Here is a 10,483-nt window from a genome sequence, read left to right as displayed (position 1 = left end):
ATCCCAGAACTACAGTCACTAAGGCAGGAGATTTATGAGGCTATTTTGAGACACATAGTAAGATTCTGTCTTAAAAAAAACAAAAAAAAACAAAAAACAAAATCTAGCTGATGTAGGTGTATGACTCCTCTGATTGAAAAGAAGGCACAGACATTAGTCTTTACACAATATAGCCCAGTTTTTAAATAATACTTTTTTATAGAGAATAGATCATTTTAATTCTGCTGTTCTAGGAAAATCATTGCAATGTGTTTTAGTGAAATTGTATAATATATATATATATATATATATATATATATATATATATATATATGGTGAAGTCCTTGAGCTTAAAGCTAAGTTCTACACTTTTCTTGGTTGTAGAATCATTAACATAACTGACCCCAGAACAGGAAGAAGTAGATCACTCCTTGTATTTGCTGCATCCCAAGAGTCTATTAAACAAACAAAGCTCAGTAACAAACTCCCCTACAAGGCAAAGAAGCATCATTTTCTTTGGGTATTGAACTCATAGGAAAATGGTTTACTTTTTTATGAAAAGAATCCTGTGGAATAGCTTTCTAATCACACAAATTTCTTCCTGGAGTTGAGAAATTTCATGGATGACTCTTTCAAAACAAGTGTTTTGCTGTAAAATGGAAAGATAGAGATAGAAAGGTATATGGACAGCGAGCAAAAGCAGTAGAAGGAGAGGAGCAATTCGACCATCACCAGATTCTAACTTATTTCCAGGGTGGCTACTGGACACTCCTGGAATGCCGATTAAAGAAGTATCCGGGTATGAGTTATCATGGGAGCTCATTGTTTTGTTCCCTGGCTCTGTGTTTATCCTTCTCTGTGACTATTAAATGTTGTCTATGTGAAGCTGAGTGGTGTCTTGTAAATCAGGCCAGTTGATGTCTGTTCTTCCCACAGGGCCACCCACAGTGAGTCTAATCCATCTCACACCTGACATGCTCAGATATTTCAAGATCCCAAGTAGTAACTACCACTTACTGAGACGTTTCTGAGACTCAGGCACTTGCATAAAGTGCATCATTATCTTATTATAATTCCAACAGAAAGAAAGAGGAATCCTCATTTTATAGAGCAAACAGAGAGATTCACTCTCTCCTGAGATCACAAACAGAAGAGGCAAATTTCTGCTTCCTCTGCCTGTTCCACCTGAGCCTAGAGCACCATTGCTGAGTCTCTGTTCAAGATCACCCTCCAGCTAGGGCAGCTTCCTTTTACCCATTAATGTGTGTAAGCAGAGCATGAGGTATGGAAAACTCAGTCATGGATCCTGTGCTTAATGGATATGTGCAAGAGCAAATCTTACAGAAAGATTAAGAGGTGCACACCCTTGTTTCTTAGCATTCTGGAATGTCATCGTCCTGACCTGAAGACTTCAACTTTTTAAAAGCAACCATTTACACCATGGTTTTGGTGATCTTAAATTTCACATCTTGTTACCTCAGCATACTCCTGAGCCTTGAAGAGAATGTCATAGACTCTTAGGAGTGAAAACTAGACCTTATTCTAGGAAACCACTCACAGACAGACACTTTAACATACAGGTTAATACCCTCATAATCCTCTCATCTCAACTCCAACCAAAATCAACAGATGCATCCAAAGATGTCAGAGTTCAGATGGCATTGTGTAGAGAGAATATCTGATGTTTATATGGATGTGGTACCTGTCAATAATAAATCTAATGGCTTAGGGCTTAGGCAGGAAATAGGAGGTGAAACATCCAGGAGGCAAAAAGTTCTCTGGGATAATGCCAGGCTAGAGAGATTTACCTGGAATTTGTGATGAGATGGACTCATGGTACCTGAGAATAGGCAAGCAGCCACATAGCAGAATGTAGATCAGAATAAATTGGTTATAGTAAGTTATGATCTAGTCAAAGAAGAGCTTAGCTGTACAGCCAATGTATGTGTAAGTATATTTTGAGTCTGGGTCTTATTTCTGGGAGCTTGTGGCTGGGAGGAAGAACCAGGCTTAACTTCTACAGTACTTCTTGATATTAGGTAACATTTATGCTTGAATACAAACTAAGGAGTCCTTCCTTCATCTTTTTCCAAATATGCATCTGAAATTGGTTCTTTCTCAAGTTTTCTTCCAAACATGTCAGCTCACTCTCGGTTAGTCATCCCCAAACTGTCATGAGAAGATTGTACCATGTTGTGTTAACTTGGTCAAAAGAGCTCTTATGGACATGAATTCTTCCTCAATCCCAAACAGAATGCTCTTTTCAATGTCATTTTTTTTGAGTTATGTTCATTTCTGAAGGACTCCCATTCTCCTGAACTGAGCTTAGCTGCATTGAACAAAGTCAAATAGATTCCCTCCAATTGAGAAGATGGCTTTATCCTAGAGATACTTTTAATTATTAAGTAGTTCAACTTAATTTATCATTAGTGATCATAATGAAACGAAATAAGGCAATTTAGAAGGAATGGAGTAGAGATGCTATAAAATAAAATATAGAGTCATACCATTTATCACAGCTTGCTGTAGAGAAATTTATTATGCTGGAAGCAGTCATTTTAGATGTAAGACTCAAGCAGTTAAACAACTTATGCCAACACTCTGGCAGAAACTAGCTGGCTGTGCACAATACCCAGTTCCTTTTCCTTCTAGGTACACAGTTGTCATGTCAACCTGTCTTTTGGTGTGAATAGCCTTCATACCAACTTGTAGTCAGTATCAGGCAGTGGCAAAGTGTTGCTTTGGGGTCACCACATGAAATCTTCCATCTATATCCATTTCTGCCATGGACTGCCTACCACGGAGAATAATTTCAGGTCCCGCTGAGACCCATGCATCAAAAAAAAAAAATCAGATATGTTTAACACAATGACACACACACACACACCTACTTTATACCTGACAAGTGAAAAGGGAACAACTCAGAAGAGGAGGTGGGAAGAATATGGGAGCTGGAAGATGGGAGAGGTGCTATCTTCTGGACACACTAGGACTTTTGCACTTGAAAACTCAAAACAACGGAGGTTATCTCACAGTCCTGAACATGATCAAAGCCCAGCACAGAAGTGAAGAGACTTCTAGGCCCTACCCATTGCTGGAGTTCTACTGGCAGTCTATAGTGCTGGAAAGGAAGACCTACTCTTTTATGAGGGCATGACAACTAATAGGTGTCCTGTGCTCAACATACATACAGGCAGCACTAACTGGAATTAGTGAGTTTGCAGAAGAGGAAGTGAAGTGGGGGAAGAGCTTTGTGGAAGAAGTTGGGAGAAGTTTGAGGGGTACATAGAGAGTGCATATAACATTTCATTGTATCCATGTCCAAAATTCCTAAAAATAAGAAAAATACTTTTAAAAAGAAGGCAAATAAAAGTTGTAAACAGTGGCAGTGAGTTCAAGATTAGAAAGCTAGCTGCTAAAACAGAAGTAGCCGGAATAGATCATGAGTTCAACTTTTCTTTTAGAAAGTTCATGGTTTGTAGGATGAATATAACTCTTTAGCATGATTTTAACTAACATTGCCTCCTTTAGTAAACACAGCTTTCCAAAGGCCCTATAATACTGATATCTAGATTTTGTATTTATCTAGACGAGCAACCCAGTTCTTCTTGACTTATGTATAAGTGCTTTGGAAAAATCTTCACTACAGGGTTTGGGGTATAAAGGGTTAAGCTCTGGAGCTCAGGGCACAATACAAGACAAGAAGACAAAAGCCACATGACATTTCTCCAGCAGTTCCTTTTAAGGTTCTAGGTTTAGAGAAAGGAACCTTTCCACTTTAAATCCAGTATTATCTTACTAGCAGCAACAAACAAACAAACCAAATAAAGCAAACATAAAGAAAACAATAGCAAAATCAGGTGTGTTTGTTTTTGTAAAAAGGAAAGTTCCCCTGAGGCACAACCACTTTGATAAGAATGAGGTAGCAAAACTCAAATTCACGTGGTTGCTCTCAAAATTAAATAAAGGGCCAAGTCCATAAACCACAGAAAACTTTTCACAATACTTGGCTACTACAGCCCAAATCAGGCATTCTTGTTTACTCTCATGAAGCCCCTGATTCAGAAAAACATGGGCCTCAAATGTTCTGCATTTGTTGTGCAGGAAACATGCACACAGGTGTACATATTTAATCAAGACAGGTGTCCATCCTATATACACTGTGTGGTATAGAAATGATATGTTCTGCAAAACCACACACTAAATTAAGTAAAGACAGAACTAAAATAGATCAGGAAGCCTATTTAAATTGCTGCTGCTGCTGCTGTGTGTGTGTCTGTGTGTGTGTGGGGTGACAAAGTCATCAACCTAATAAAAATAGTGATAGAGTTAGAAGACAGGAAAACCCTAACAAATAGAATATTCCTATGTAGAAGGACTTTACTATACAAACAAAGAATAGGGACAGCTTGATGGAAGTAGGTCTGGGAGAAAGTTAAGGTTATATCTTGGAGAAAAGAAAGGGATGGGTCATGAAAAACAGGCCCAAAAGAGTATGTATGATCACATGAAGTTGGAACAGAAAAGGGGTGGGTGGGTGGTCTGGGGACAGAAAGGGCCATTATGCATGTGGTTCTGCCTCTTTCTCTACTTTCACATTCAGTTTTACCATGAACATTAAGATGTAAACATGGAGCCGGGCGTGGTGGCGCACGCCTTTAATCCCAGCACTCGGGAGGCAGAGGCAGGCAGATTTCTGAGTTCGAGGCCAGCCTGGTATACAAAGTGAGTTCCAGGACAGCCAGGACTATACAGAGAAACCCTGTCTCGAAAAACCAAAAAAAAAAAAAAAAAAAGATGTAAACATGGATGAAAGCAGGAAAAATGAGATGATTCTCATGTTTTACAGGCACTTCTTTTCTATTCTATTTACTGGTCCTATATATGCTGATTCACACTTCTGAAGTATACTAGCAGGATGTCTTAGCATTCTATTGCTGTGATGAAATACCATCACCAAAAATGAGTTGAGGAGGAAAGACTTAATTCTAATCCCACTCTTGAAGGGAATTTGGGTAATGAATTTAAGGCAGGAACCTGGAGACAGGAACTGATATAAAGACCCATCATGAGAGATGCTTACCAGCTTCCTCCTCCAGCTCATATTCAGCTTTCATTCTTATTCACCCCAGGACCATCTGTAGAAGGTTGGGTTCTCCCAGATCAATAATTACTCAAGGAAAGCCCCCACAGGTTTGCCTACAGGCTAATTTATCTTCTCAATTAAGGTCCCTCTAATGACTCTAGCTTGTATTAAGTTGACAAAATGTTGACCAGGACACTGAATATGGTGGGAGTGGGTGAGTGGGTGCTTGAATATTTATTACTGAAAGAATGGATGGATATATTCTCCAGTAGGTCAGTAATTAAATCCAGCAAGTGGAGGATGGAGTTTAAGAGTTTAGTGTAAATTACAGCTTATATCCAGGCTATTACTCATTGGTGTTGAACTTCTCAGATATTTTGTTCCTTTCACTTTGTGATTGTGATAATTTGATAATTTGATTTGTCATTGTGATAATAATTTGTTTTGAATTATTATGAGAAAAAAAGATGCTCTAGAAATGTTTTGACATTTCTAGTGGGTGATTAAAATGAGAATTATCAATATTATTAGCTGTTACTTCCTATGAAATTCTCTAACAATTAATATTTCATCTGGATTACAGAAGGAGATGGATCCAGGAGACCTGAAGGATGGGAGTAATCAGTGTGTCAACCATTGTACTGGAGACATAAGTGCTTTCTCCTTAAATCACACTGAGTGGACTGCAGGAACTAATTGTGATGTTTTAAAGAATTTTAAAAGACATGGTTAATCTACTAAGGGCTAGTGTAATAGGAATTAACTTTAATTTAGTTTCAAATCATAGAACTTCTTACTTCATTAAGTGAAATATTACAGCTAGAAAGATTTTGCATCTAATTTGTCAGCATATCTTTTATTCTTATTTTGATCTCTTTTATGTTCATCTCTCAAACAAAGCAACTGGATTTTGAGCATAAGTGGGGTTAAGCTTCATGAAAATGCTCATGTTATTGGTAGAAACACTGTAATTGTTAAGCTCGTTGCTTGATTGGATTTCCTTCACCAGAGCTGTGGATATATTAGCTTCCAATATAGTACATACTGATGGCCACATCTCTTCTTTAAATATAGATTCTCCTACTTCATACACAAAATAATAGGTTGTTGGGGTTAGGGAAGTAGCCCTAAAACATGTCCATACAATACAGAGGGACTATCTCTAAATTTAGTAGGTTTGTAAAAGAGAATTAAGAAACCAAATACTTTCAACCAATAACTCTGAAAATAAAAGTAAAACAATACCTCCAGGAGACCAAATCCACAGATAAGAATCAATGTTTATCTGGTTATCCTCATCTGAAGTCCTGGCATATATCATGATACTGCACAGCTATGAGATTGGTACCTATCACATATGTGTAGAGCTAGGATTAGGAAAGACTGTTGTAAAACCTGGGATTCTTGAGAGTTTATGAAGAACATGAGCTACTCCTTTCTCCAGGGGCTATGAAAGGTTGAGAGTTACAGAGGACATATTTCCAAAACTGCACCTCGAGCCAGTTCTCTTCAGAAAACTAAAGAATTTCCTTGTTAAACAAAGGTGGTAATCATTGTTGGATTTCCTTAGTGGCAATTAACAATGTTACTTTGCATATGTCATCTCACATCCCCAGCATTCTTATGCTCACTAAATATCAGTTCAGCTCTTCTTATCCAGTTTACTAAATCTAGTTGATGGTTTTGTTTGTTTGCACTCTCAGCAGTATGTTTCAGATAGACCCATTTCTTTCCTTTAAACTCTCCTTCCTTTGATTTCCCTAGACCCCTTTAGCCCTTTATTCCTGTTCCTTGGTGGCATCTAACTGCAGTGCACTAGCATGCCAGGACCAGCTCATCATCAATATAGGGAGACTGTCAGAGAACAACATGTCTGGACACCCTTTAGGTGCTTATCTGATCTTACTACCTTATCTGATTCCCCAGAAAGGCCTACCAAATATTTGGTTCATTTGCCATCCTGAGATCTCAGGAGTGAGAATTGTATTCCAACTCTCAGATACCCTGGCTCATCAGTGGTTTTCAAGGTTCTTTGCTCCTGGTTACAGTTCTATAAACCTCCTAGGTTTGGGCCAGTACCTGTGGCATAGGTGTTCATCAATACCAGTGGACTAAATGGGCAGGAACTCCCACTGGATAGTTTCAACTGATGTATAATCCATTCTCAGATTCACCCTATTCTCTTCTTCCTCTTAGCTGCATCCAGCAATAGTGATTAACACTGAAAACTGCTATTAGGATCCAAGTCCTGGAGATTAAAGTAAGCCTGCTTGTGATCACGAATATCGGGCAGAACTCCAGCTCATGTTTGGGGACTATTTTCATCCAATAGTCTGAATCATAGATTAGGCCTTTATTTAGGGCTCATTCAGTCAGCTACTGGTTATGCTACTTTTGCTTAAGATCAGTAAAGCAGTGTAGATTTTCAGCTTGTCCATGTCTTCTATACCTAATAAATCCAAACACTAGGTTCCATCCTTCCACTCTGACCCAAACCCATCTGAAGCCCAAACTCCACTGACCTTACCTGATTCCACTCATCTACTGCTTAGCTATTAGCCGCATCAAGCTTTATAAAACCCAGATAGAGTCCCACAGTTCTTCTTGTCTCTCATACCTTTGCAAAAGTCAGCTCTTACCTGTATTCAGAAAATACAGTTCTTGTCACTATCAGTCACCCTTGCCAGCACTTCCCTACAGCTAGGGAGTTGCCTGTCACACTGTAATCCCTCCCTTGGATACTGGAGATATGCATGTGATCAGCCACTATTACTCACTTCTGGCACCTGGTTGCTGGGGTTTTGAAGGATCTTACCAGTATCATCTTCTGTCTACTAGCTTTGGGTGCCCAGGTGTTCAGCCAGACAACCATTTGTCGCTTTGAGTCCCTGCAGCATGTGTAAGCTGCGGCCCCTTCTGGAGAAGTGGGTGAAGGAAGCCAACAACAAGGAGAGAACCTTTAGGAAATATGCAAATCGGAGACCCTGGTGCAGGCTGGGAAGAGAACTCCTTGAGCATTGAGAACAGTGGGAGGTGGAGCCTGGAGAACATGTTTCTGAAGTGCCTGAAGTCCTCCCTGCAGCAGATCACTAGCATCGCCAAGCAGCTTGGGCTGGTGAAGGATGTGGTTCGAGTATGGTTCTGTAACTGGCGTCAGAATGGCAAAAGATCAAGCACTGAATATTCCCAACCAGAAGAGTTTGAGGCTACAGGGACACCTTTTCTGGGGGGCTGGGGGTGGGCGTGGGGGCTGTATCCTTTCCTCTGCCCCAGGTCCCCACTTTGGCACCCCAGGCTATGGGAGCCCCCACTTCACCACACTCTACTCAGTCCCTTTTCCTGTGGGTGAAGCCTTTCCCTCTGTTCCTGTCACTACCCTGGGCTCTCCCATGCATTCAAACTGAGGCACCAGCCCTCCCTGGGGATGATGTGAACTAAGGCAAGGAAGGGAGGTAGACAAGAGAACCTGGAGCTTTGGGGTTAAATTCTTTTTATTGAGGAGGAATTAAAAGCACAACAGGGGTGGGCATGGGATAAGAAGTCCAGTGATGCTGTTGATCAGGAGCTCGTTCTTCACTCATCATTTTTGTTCTTAAATAAAGACTAGAACGGATGGACAAACGGACAGACAGACAGACACACACACACACACACACAAGAAAAACATGGCCACCCTCTGTCCACTATTGAAGACATTACCAGAGCAGAGCTACCACTGTTTGGACCTCTAAAGAGAAATCCTTACTTAAGATGGTAAGCTAAAGTGTAGAGGTTTCATTGCAGGTGTATTACTTGGAGTTGGGTAACCCACAGTTCCCTACTCTCCATAGTTTGACCTGTTGTAAATCTTTGTGATTGTCTTTGTTGTAAAAAGATGCTAGAGTGATGGGGGTGAAAGTAATAGTTATCTATGGTTGTAAGGAGAGGCTTTTAGAACACAGAGATTGTATTAGTTTAAGAAATGTCAGTAGTAAGTTCTTTTGAGGGAAGTTGACCTCTTAAGACAGCCAAGAGAAATTATGTAGGTTTACTGTACCAGACAAAATTTCTTTTCCACTGAATTTGTCTTAAGCCCAATAAGACACTCCAGTTACTGCCAAGATAAACATGACCAAACATCTGTTTGTGGATGTGAGGTCAGAAGAGGGTATGAGAACTTTCAGAGCCAGAGTTTTGGGTGTTGAAAGGACTCTGAGTTTGTTAAATGGATAGTAGAATATGAACTTTGGGTTCAGTGTTGTACAGAGAATGCTCTCAACAGCTAAGGCTTTCCCAAGCCTCAGGCTGCTGACATTTTGAGTGAAGATATTAGGTTTTCTTTGCCTTCACCTATGGAAAAAGATTGATCTTGAAGTTCATCTGCACATGGCACAAGGTCAGGACCTTGAAAATCTGAAAATACCCATTATTCTATATCACACAAGGTCAGGCCCTAGCACCAGCCAAAAGGTGACTTGAGGATGTGGTGTTTATGTGAGTCTGGAAGCTCATACAGAACTACATGTTCTTTAATATTAAACTGAAGGCTCTGAACACAAATTTAACTGAAAATATAAATTATTTTTATGCTCATAAATACTGAGAAAATTTAAATATATTATGATTATGAACACATAAAAGTAAATAAAAGAAAAATGTATATACAATGAGTAGGTTCTAGATACTATAGGGATTTCCTACCTATATTGATCATTTTCAAATATGTGACAAATAAAATAGTACATTATTAATATTTCCCTTCTTCTAAGTCTGTCTTGATGTATTTTATACTTATTTTCATATCCTACTGCTCTCTCTTAATACATAATTTTTCTTTTGTATTTTCTGTGATATAAGACTATATTGTAAAACATTACTTTATGTTGAAATATCATGTTATGTAAAAAATTATTTTAAACTATGGTGGACTGCATCTTAGAAATTTTGATTACTGTGATAAAACATCATGACCAAAAGCAACTTGGGGATGAAAGGGTTCATTCCATCATACAGGTTGTAGTCCACCATCCATGCAAGCCAGTAAGGATTTGGAGGCAGAAGCTGGTGGAGCAGCCTTGGAGAAGTGTGCTTGATCATCATGTTCTCTTATAACACTCAGGACTACCAGCCCAGGGATGGCATCACCCATGACAAGCTGGCCCCTCTGCCATCATTCACTTGTCTTAAAAATACCCTATAGGCCTATCTATAGCCAGATCCTCTGGAGGCAATTTCTCCATGAGGTTCCCTCCTCTCAGATGGTCTAACTTGTATCAAGTTGATGTAAAACTAGCCAGCTACTACACATAAGTAGAAATTGCATTAGTAATGTAGTTTACTGAGAAGGGTGGACTTTCTCTAAGATTCTCAATAAACTTAGTGTCATATCAAATTTCTCCTCAGACTTTTAAAATGATTATTAACTATTACTTTTCTTGG

General features: G+C 39.3%; 1 pseudogene; it reads left to right on the top strand.

Moving 5' to 3' along the window:
- Positions 1-7,960: 7,960 nt before the first annotated feature.
- On the top strand, positions 7,961-8,469 carry LOC110309840 (POU domain, class 5, transcription factor 1 pseudogene; annotated as a pseudogene).
- The last annotated feature ends 2,014 nt before the right edge of the window (positions 8,470-10,483 follow it).

The sequence above is a fragment of the Mus caroli genome, unplaced genomic scaffold (assembly GCF_978045245.1).
Source record: "Mus caroli unplaced genomic scaffold, Mus_caroli_1 scaffold_12, whole genome shotgun sequence".
NCBI lineage: Eukaryota > Metazoa > Chordata > Mammalia > Rodentia > Muridae > Mus > Mus caroli.
This window is presented reverse-complemented; position numbering and strand designations above follow the sequence as displayed.